Source organism: Passer montanus, unplaced genomic scaffold (assembly GCF_014805655.1).
Source record: "Passer montanus isolate IOZ18808 unplaced genomic scaffold, ASM1480565v1 scaffold183, whole genome shotgun sequence".
NCBI lineage: Eukaryota > Metazoa > Chordata > Aves > Passeriformes > Passeridae > Passer > Passer montanus.
In genome coordinates, this window is record NW_024365715.1 from 169,557 (window position 1) to 177,990 (window position 8,434).

Below are 8,434 nucleotides of genomic sequence, written 5' to 3' on the forward strand. Positions count from 1 at the left end.
TGGAAGGAGGTGGAATGGGATGAGCTTTGAGGTCCCTTCCCACCCAAACCATCCCGTAATTCCATGATTAGATGCTGGAGATGGGCCCAAACTCCCTCTGCCACAGAAAGGTGCAGAAGCAGGATGATGGTTCAGGATGAAAACTGCCTTTAATTCTTGGGACAAGCAGCAGGGAACCCTATTTTTCACTGAGATCACTGGAGCCGCTCTGCTCTGAGATGGATGAGGGTTTTCCAAGTGCTGTGTCCTTCCAGCAGGATGGGTTTGACTTGCAGGTGACATGGGATGCGTTGGAAGAGGATTCAGCCTCTCCTTGCAAGGCTGAAGCTCCTGTTGGCCCATCTGGTGAGCAGAGGGCCCAGGGGAGTCCTGGGGAGTGGGGGCACTCTGGGGGACCCTGGATTCAGTGCCCGTGGTGCTGCTCCTGGACCCAAACCATCCCATAATTCCATGATTGGATGCTGGAGATGGGCCCAAACTCCCTCTGCCACAGAAAGGTGCAGAAGGATGATGGCTCAGGATGAAAACAGCCTTTAATTCTTGGGGCAAGCAGCATGGAACCCTATTCTTCACTGGGATCACTGGAGCCACTCTGCTCTGAGATGGATGAGGGTTTTCCAAGTGCTGTGTCCTTCCAGCAGGATGGGTTTGACTTGCAGGTGACATGGGATGCGTTAGAAGAGGATTCAGCCTCTCCTTGCCAAGGCTGAAGCTCCTGTTGGCCCACCTGGTGAGCACAGGGCCCAGGGGAGTCCCATGGAGTGGGGGCACTCTGGGGGACCCTGGATTCAGTGCCCGTGGTGCTGCTCCTGGGCATTTTTGGTGTTTATAGGGAAGGATCCTGTGGCTGCTCCATCCTGGAGAAGGGAGGGCCTGTCCCCAGCTCAGCGTCTGCCCCTCGTTCCTGCCCCTGTGCCCTCCCTGCCCCGGGAGAGGCCGAGCTGACTCAGGCAGGTCCTGCCCTTCCTGATGTTCTCGGTGCTCCTCCTTGGCCAGGTATTTGGTTCAGTTTGGGATGGGCTGCTCCCCAGACCAGGGCTTCTCAGCCTTCCTGGCTGCACAGAAATCCTGCTGGAAAGGGACAGGGACAAAGGAAGGTGGGGAGAAGGTGGAGAAGGGGATGAAGGGTCTGGTCCCATCCAGCTGAGCTGCTGTGTGCTCCTGTGCCATTGGTGTGCACACCTCCCTGTGCACTCACAGCCTGGGGTGGTGAATCCTGCTGTGGCTGGGTGTGGAGTGAGCCCAGGATCTCCCCCTCTGGATGTGTCACCCTGTGTGGTTTTTTGGGGGGCTGAGGCTTGGGGCTGGACACTGGGAGATTTAAACCATCCCAGGGAGCCTTGAAGGTGCTTCAATCCCCTTGGACAAACCTGGGAAATCTGTAACCCTTCCCTGGGGGTTATTGCCAGCACCTGGAACTCCCAGGGCTATTGGCTCAATGTGTTCAGGCAGAGTGGAATGATTTCTTTATCGAGGCTCCCCAAGTAATTGCTGTTTATTAATGAGGAATAAAATGGGAATCAGCCCCAAGGGATCTGAGTGAGGAGGGAGAGCAGGACTGACGGAGCTCTGGAGAGAATGAGGGTGAGCCAGGTAAGGGAGCTGCCCCTGGAATGGGAATTGCCCCTGGAGTGGGAGCTGTGTTGGGCTGGTCAGGCAGGGCTGGGAATGGCCAGTGCTGTGGCCATGGATGGGACAGGGAATGAATGGCCAGTGCTGTGGCCACATTGGGACAGGGAATGGCCAGTGCTGTGGCCACAATGGGACAGGGAATGGCCAGTGCTGTGACCACAATGGGACAGGGAATGGGCAGTGCTGTGGCCACGTTGGGACAGGAAATGGCCAGTGCTGTGGCCACAGGTGGGACAGGGTGGCCACGTTGGGACAGGGAATGGCCAGTGCTGTGGCCACAATGGGACAGGGAATGGCCAGTGCTGTGGCCATGGATGGGACAGGGAATGGCCAGTGCTGTGACCACAATGGGACAGGGAATGGGCAGTGCTGTGGCCACGTCGGGACAGGAAATGGCCAGTGCTGCGGCCACGGGTGGGACGGGGAGTGGCCAGTGCTGTGGCCACAACGGGACAGGGCAGAGCAGCTCCTGGTTCTGCTGCTGGAGCCTCCCCTAAAGCTGAGGTCAGCTCAGGTTTAAAGAAACAGAAGAAGGAGAGGGTTTATTTTGTGAAATGTGTGGTTTGGTTTGTTTTATTCAGTTTGGCTGGGCGGGGCAGGTGTTTCCTGCTCTGCCAGGGGCTGGGCTTGGAGGTTCCAGTTTGGGACTGGCACTGCCCAGTTTGGGCTGGGGGCTTTGAGAGCCCCTTCCATCAGCTCTGCTCTGTTCCCTCTGTGCAGGTCCCTCTGGGAAGGGAAGGGGCCAGGCTGGGCACAAGTCCAGGCCATGCCAGGGTGGGACAGAGGGGCTGAGGGAGGTCCATGGCCCTCCAAGGACAGTGCCCAGCCCCAGGTGGGCACAGAGGGGGAACACTGCAGCCACAAGGGTGGGGGACACTGCCGGGACAGGAGGTGGGCACGGAGGGGACACTGCAGCCCTTCCTCCCCTTCTCCCCTGCCCCGTGCTGGGATCAGGCTGTGGGGGCTGGGAAGGGAAGAATTGGATGCCAGGCTGGGGGTATCTGTGTACCCTGGTTTGGGGGGTGGCTGGGGGGAGCTCTGCCACCTTCCCTGGCTCCTTTCCATCCCTGCTCCTTCTCTCACTTCATTATTCCTTCCCTTACCTTCACTTATTCCTTCTGCCCTCCACTCCTCCCTTCTCGTGTCCCATTCCCACTCCCACCTCCTCTTTTCCTTGCTTTCTGGCCCTGCCTAGAGCCGTGCACATCTCTTCCCTGCTTTCTCCTGGAATCCCAAACCAGGCGCTTTCTGCTTTCTGGGTGAAACACGGAGAAGCTGAAACTCGGCCCCAAGCAGGCGTCAGAGCGCAGGAATGTCCCGCGGGGCTGGGCCGGCCGGCCGGGACCTGCCCAGGGCAGCCGCGCTCCCAGCAGCGTTTGTTTCCCACTCAGCTGAGCTTTGGCTCACGGAGTTTCCAGGAAATTTCAGGTATTGAAAAAAAAAAAACAACAACCCTAAACAGGACTAAAGCGGGGTGTGATGTCACCCATTCCGGCGGCTGGGATGCTCCTGGCTCTGCCAAGGGGTTGGGTGGTCGTGGCTGTGCCGTGGGGTGGGGAGTGGATCCAGCTCTGGGTGCTGGGAGCGCTCCAGCAGCGTCTCCCTGATGGGATCAAACCCTGGAGTCCTGGCGTGGGAAGGGACATTAAAGCCCATCCAGTGCCACCCCTCCGTGGGGACAGCTCTGCAGGTGGGGGCTCACAGGGGCAGGACCCCCCTCCATCTGCCCACTCCGGGGGTGCTGAGGAGCTGAGGGGCTCTGCTTGACCTCCAAACCCTCTTTTCTCACCTGAAATGACCCCAAAGTCCAGGAATGGTCTTCCCAGGGAAGCTGGGGCTGCCCCTGGGTCCCTGGCAGTGTCCAAAGCCAGGCTGGACGGGGCTTGGAGCAGCCTGGGACAGTGGGAGGGGTCCCTGCCCATGGCAGGGGTGACACTGCATGACTGTCCCTTCCAACCCAAACCATTCCATGAATCTCCAGCTCGTTCTGGTGTCCACGCTCTTCACTCTGGGCTGTACTGGGAGGCTGGAGGTTCCCAGTTCCCTGTGCAACAACCAGTCCTGTTACTTTGGCAAATGGCTTCTCCTTTCCCAAGATCCCGCTAATAAAAAAGCAGGAATGAGAGGCACAGGGAGCATTTACAGCCTGCTGTTTCCCAATCCCCACCGGAGTAAATGACTTCATTCCCTTCAACAGCACCCAGACCCAGCCCCCGCTCCCGACGGCTCTTGTGTCACTTTAATGAGCCTTTTGTTTGCTCTGGGTGTCACTCCCAGGCTGGAGCACAAATCAGGAGCTGCTGCTGTGGCTCCTGGGAGCCTCTGGCTCCTCTGAAGCTGTGGGAGGTTTAGGAGCCAGCTCCCTGTTTTGCAACAGGTTCTGTGTGTTAAATACACCGTGATCAGGATTTTTTTGGGGGATAAAAAAGGGTCTGTGACATCCCAGTGACAGTTAGAGGGGGATGTTTGCAGCTGGGATCGCAGGAACATCCTTTTGCCCCAGTTTGGGGATTTGTGGTCAGAGAAATCCCAGCCTGCAGCAGCTCCTCTCCCAAAATCTGTGTAGCAGCAGGAGCTTTAGGGGTGGGTTATCTCTGGGTATGGTTTTTTTTTTTTTTTTTCCTGTGAGGATTTGGGCTCATCCACAAGCTGGGAGCAGGGGATGGTGGGAGTGGGAGAGGGGATGGTGCTCCTGGAGGCAGGAGCTGTGTGGGGACAAACTGAGGGACAGTTTCTGGTGGGCTCAGGGTGGCAGCACCTCAGCTACAGAACCAGGGCCTTGTCCCACAGTTTCCAGGCCACAATGCCCAAATCACCAGGAAAAAAGTCTATTTTTTTTCCTGGCCACTTATGGGAATTGGACCCATCTCCCACCTTTCTCTTTGTGCTACCAGAACCTTTCTGGTTGTGTAAAGCAGGTGTTTGGCCATGGCCAAACTTCACCACAGCATCCCTGGGGTGCCTTGTCCTGCTTCCTAAATCATGGAATCGTGGAATTGTTGTGGTTGGAAAGACCTCCAAGATCAGCCTTGGACCCAGGGCCCCCAAACCCGTGTCCCCAAGTGCCACATCCTCTCTCTCTTTGAACACTTCCCGGGGTGGGGCCTGCCCCACTGCCATGGGGAGCTGTGCCAGGGCTGGAGAGCCTTTTCCATGGAGACATTTTCCCAAGTCCCAGTGCTGTGGTGCTCTGGAATCCCTGCAGAGGGGCACTCTTGGGGCGGGTGGATTCCTGGAGCTGCCACCCATCCCGATGCATCTCGGGGGGAATCTGGCACCGAGCCTGTGCCCTCGGTGGGTTTGGAGCCCGGGATGCAGGCTCAGGCTCGAGCCAGCACCCAGAGGCAGAGGCAGGAAGCTCCTGCTGTCCCTGCCCCGGGAGGCTGGGCTGACGTGGCCCCAGGCCTGTGGCTGTCCCCACGTGCGTGACGTGTGCCAGGGCCACCCTGTAATCCCTGCAAAGTCAGAGACCAGGGCTGAGTCACCCCGAATTTTAACTCCTGGGCTCAGATTCTGAGGTGCTGAGTCACACCCAGAGCACTCAGGGAGCTCATCCTGCCTTGGAGGGGCTGTTTTGCCCCGTTTTTTGGGTGGCAGAAGCTCTTCCCTGCACTGAGGACCTCTGGAGCTCACGGAGTGCAGGAAGGAAACATTCTCAACATGGAATTGTGGAGTGGTTCAGGTGTGAAGAACACTAAAGCCCACCCAGTGCCACCCCTGCCATGGCAGGGACACCTGCCACTGTCCCAGGCTGCTCCAAGCCCTGTCCAGCCTGGCCAGGGCATCATGGAGAAATGTTCTTTTTGCTGGCACTGTTTATCCCTGCCTCCTTTTCCTGCTGAGCCTCTGTCCTCCCATGGGAGGTGGGAAGTGCCGCAGGTGGGGCTGGAGGCTGGAGCTGGATTTGGGATGCAGGTGGGTGTGGGTGTGAGGCCGATGGCAGCTGGGGCTGGGGAGGGTTCCAGGTGTGGCCCCTGCTCCATGGAATGCTGCACCTGCTCATCCCTCCCCTCCCAGGGCGGCATCCATGTCCTCGGCAGTGTGGGCGGGTCCAAGACAATTATCGTTACAATTATAATTGTAATTATTGTTGTCAGCGCTGAGTGCATTGATTAGGAGGGGCCTCAGACAGACAGACAGACGGGCCCCACCCTCTGCTCCATCAGCACCAGGGCTGGGCTGCAGCAGCTCCAAGGCTGAAATCCTGCCCTTTGCTCCCACTGTCCTTCCTGGTTCCAGGTCTCCACCCTGGAGAAGACCAGAGCAAGGGAGGGAATGGCACCTTCCTTCTGGAAGCTTCTGACTGTCATCTTTGGATTCAGTCTGGCCCTGGAGCAGCTCCTGCTGCTGAGATAAAATCCCTGACTGGGGTGACAGGTGGGAAGGCTGAAATCCCAGATTTTGGAGCTGGTTCTCCCTAGCTGGGAGAACCCTCTGCGAGCTGGGTTGGCCTCTCGGCGTCAGGGGTTACAGCAGCTGTAAAATCCTTGTAAAATGTTCTTTGTTTGCTCTGCTCCCATCCCTCCAGTGCAGCCAGTGACTCACGGGGCAGAGGCGTCGCTCCTTCCCCCAGCCCCTCTGCTCTCCTGCTCCTTCTCCTGCCCCAAAGTGGGCTCTGGGTTCTCAGCTTGGACCTGGTTTGGGAAGGTCCTTCACTCTCCTGTTGTGACCAGTCAAATCTCTTAAATTCCTGAGATATTTAAGAAATGTATAGAAATACAAGAAATACATAGAAAACATCTGAGGTGAACAAACCCTTGGTCATCCCTCATCCTCCTGGATATGGAGGTGCCACCTCTGGAATTCTGGCTGGTCCTGTCCACCCTCTGGAGCAGGAGGACAGTTTGCCCTGAAAATGATGGAGTTTTTCCAAGATTCAAGGAATTTTTGGAGCCACACGTTGGTGACTCCATGTTTGGGGAGCGATGGAGACGACACTGGTTCTACTCCTGCCTTTCCCACGTCCTTCCTGCAGGACAGTTTGTCTCTGAGTTCCTTTTCCACGGGCAACAAATCTTTGATTTTGCCGAAGATGCTGGAATTCCCTTCTGGTGATGGAGCGTGAGGAGCAGCTCCATGCCCTGTCCTCCCTCGGGTGAGGAGCAGCTCCATCCCGTGTTCTCCCTGGGGTGAGGAGCAGCTCCATGCCCTGTCCTCCTTGGAGTGAGGAGCAGCTCCATGCCCTGTCCTTGGAGTGAGGAGCAGCTCCATGCCCTGTCCTTGGAGTGAGGAGCAGCTCCATGCCATGTCCTCCTTGGGGTGAGGAGCAGCTCCATGCCCTGTCCTCCCTGGGGTGAGGAGCAGCTCCATGCCCTGTCCTCCTTGGGGTGAGGAGCAGCTCCATGCCATGTCCTTCTTGGAGTGAGGAGCAGCTCCATGCCCTGTCCTCCCTGGGATGAGGAGCAGCTCCATGCCCTGTCCTTGCAGTGAGGAGCAGCTCCATGCCCTGTCCTCCTTGGGGTGAGGATGGCACTGGGTTCTGTGGGAGATGTTGAGACCCCAGGTCCTGGCCCACCATCCCCTTTGCCAAGGGCTGCACAAACGGAGTTGGGATGGCTGCTGATGGGGACTGAGCGTTCTGGGGGCAGTGGAACCCTTCCAAGATCCCTCCTGGATTCAGGAATGGGATCCACTGGTGGGAAGTGGCTTTGTGTCAGTGACTCTGCCCACGGAGAGGAACGAGGGCTCTGATAAGAGCATTTTTGGGATGACTCTGCTGGATCATCTCCCTCCTGGCTCTGTTTCTTGCACCGTTCCCTCCAGCCTGGGCAGGAGCCAGGCCCCAGACACCTGCAATAACGCTGAGCTCTGTCATCCTGGGTCTATTCCAGCTCCCATAAACTGGTGTTCCCTCAGAATGACCTTACGGTTCCCATCTGCTCGGGAAAGGCCACCTGAGCTTGGAGCTAACGGGAGCAGGGACATGGGAGGAGCTGCTGAGGCCATGTGGGATCCCAGGGGGACAAGTCTGGCCAGGGAGTGGTGGGGACACGGGACCATCAGGGGTGATCCAGAGCATCCTCACCTTGGGAAGGTTACCTGGAGAAATATGGGTGGAGAAAGGAGGATTTTCCTAATGATTCTGTGTTTTAGGGCAGATCAGCCTGGATTGTGTCATTTCAGGAAAGACACTGAGGGGCTGGGGTGAATTCAGAGAGGGGAACAGGGCTTGGGGAAGGGTCTGGAGAACACCTGAGGGACCTGGGGGATTCAGCCTGCCAAAAAGGGGGGCAGATCAGCCTGGATTGTGTCACTTCAGGAAAGACCCTGAGGGGCTGGGATGAATTCAGAGAGGGGAACAGGGCTGGGGAAGGGTCTGGAGAACACCTGAGGGACCTGGGGGATTCAGCCTGCCAAAAAGGAGGCTTGGGGAGGACCTTGTGGCTCTGCACAACTCCTGACAGGAGTGGACAGTGTCAGGCTCTGCTCTCAGGGAACAGGGACAGGAGAGGGAATGGCCTCAGGCTGGGCCAGGGGAGGCTCAGGGTGGACACCAGGAGGGATTTCCCATGGGAAGAGTGGTTGGCCATTGGCAGGGGCTGCCCAGGCAGGTTTGGAGTGCCCATCCCTGGAGGTGTCCAAGGCAGGACTGGATGTGGCACTCAGGGCTCTGGGCTGGTGACACGGTGGGGATTGGGCACAGCTTGGACTTGATGGTCTGGGAGGGCTCTTCCCACCTCAGCAGTCCTGGGATTCTCTGTTTGAGCTCAGGGTGTCTGGAATCTGCTCTGCTCCTGAGAGGATTCAGTTTCTACCAGATCAGCCCCTGGAACTGGAGCAGACCAAAGCCAGATGGAATTTT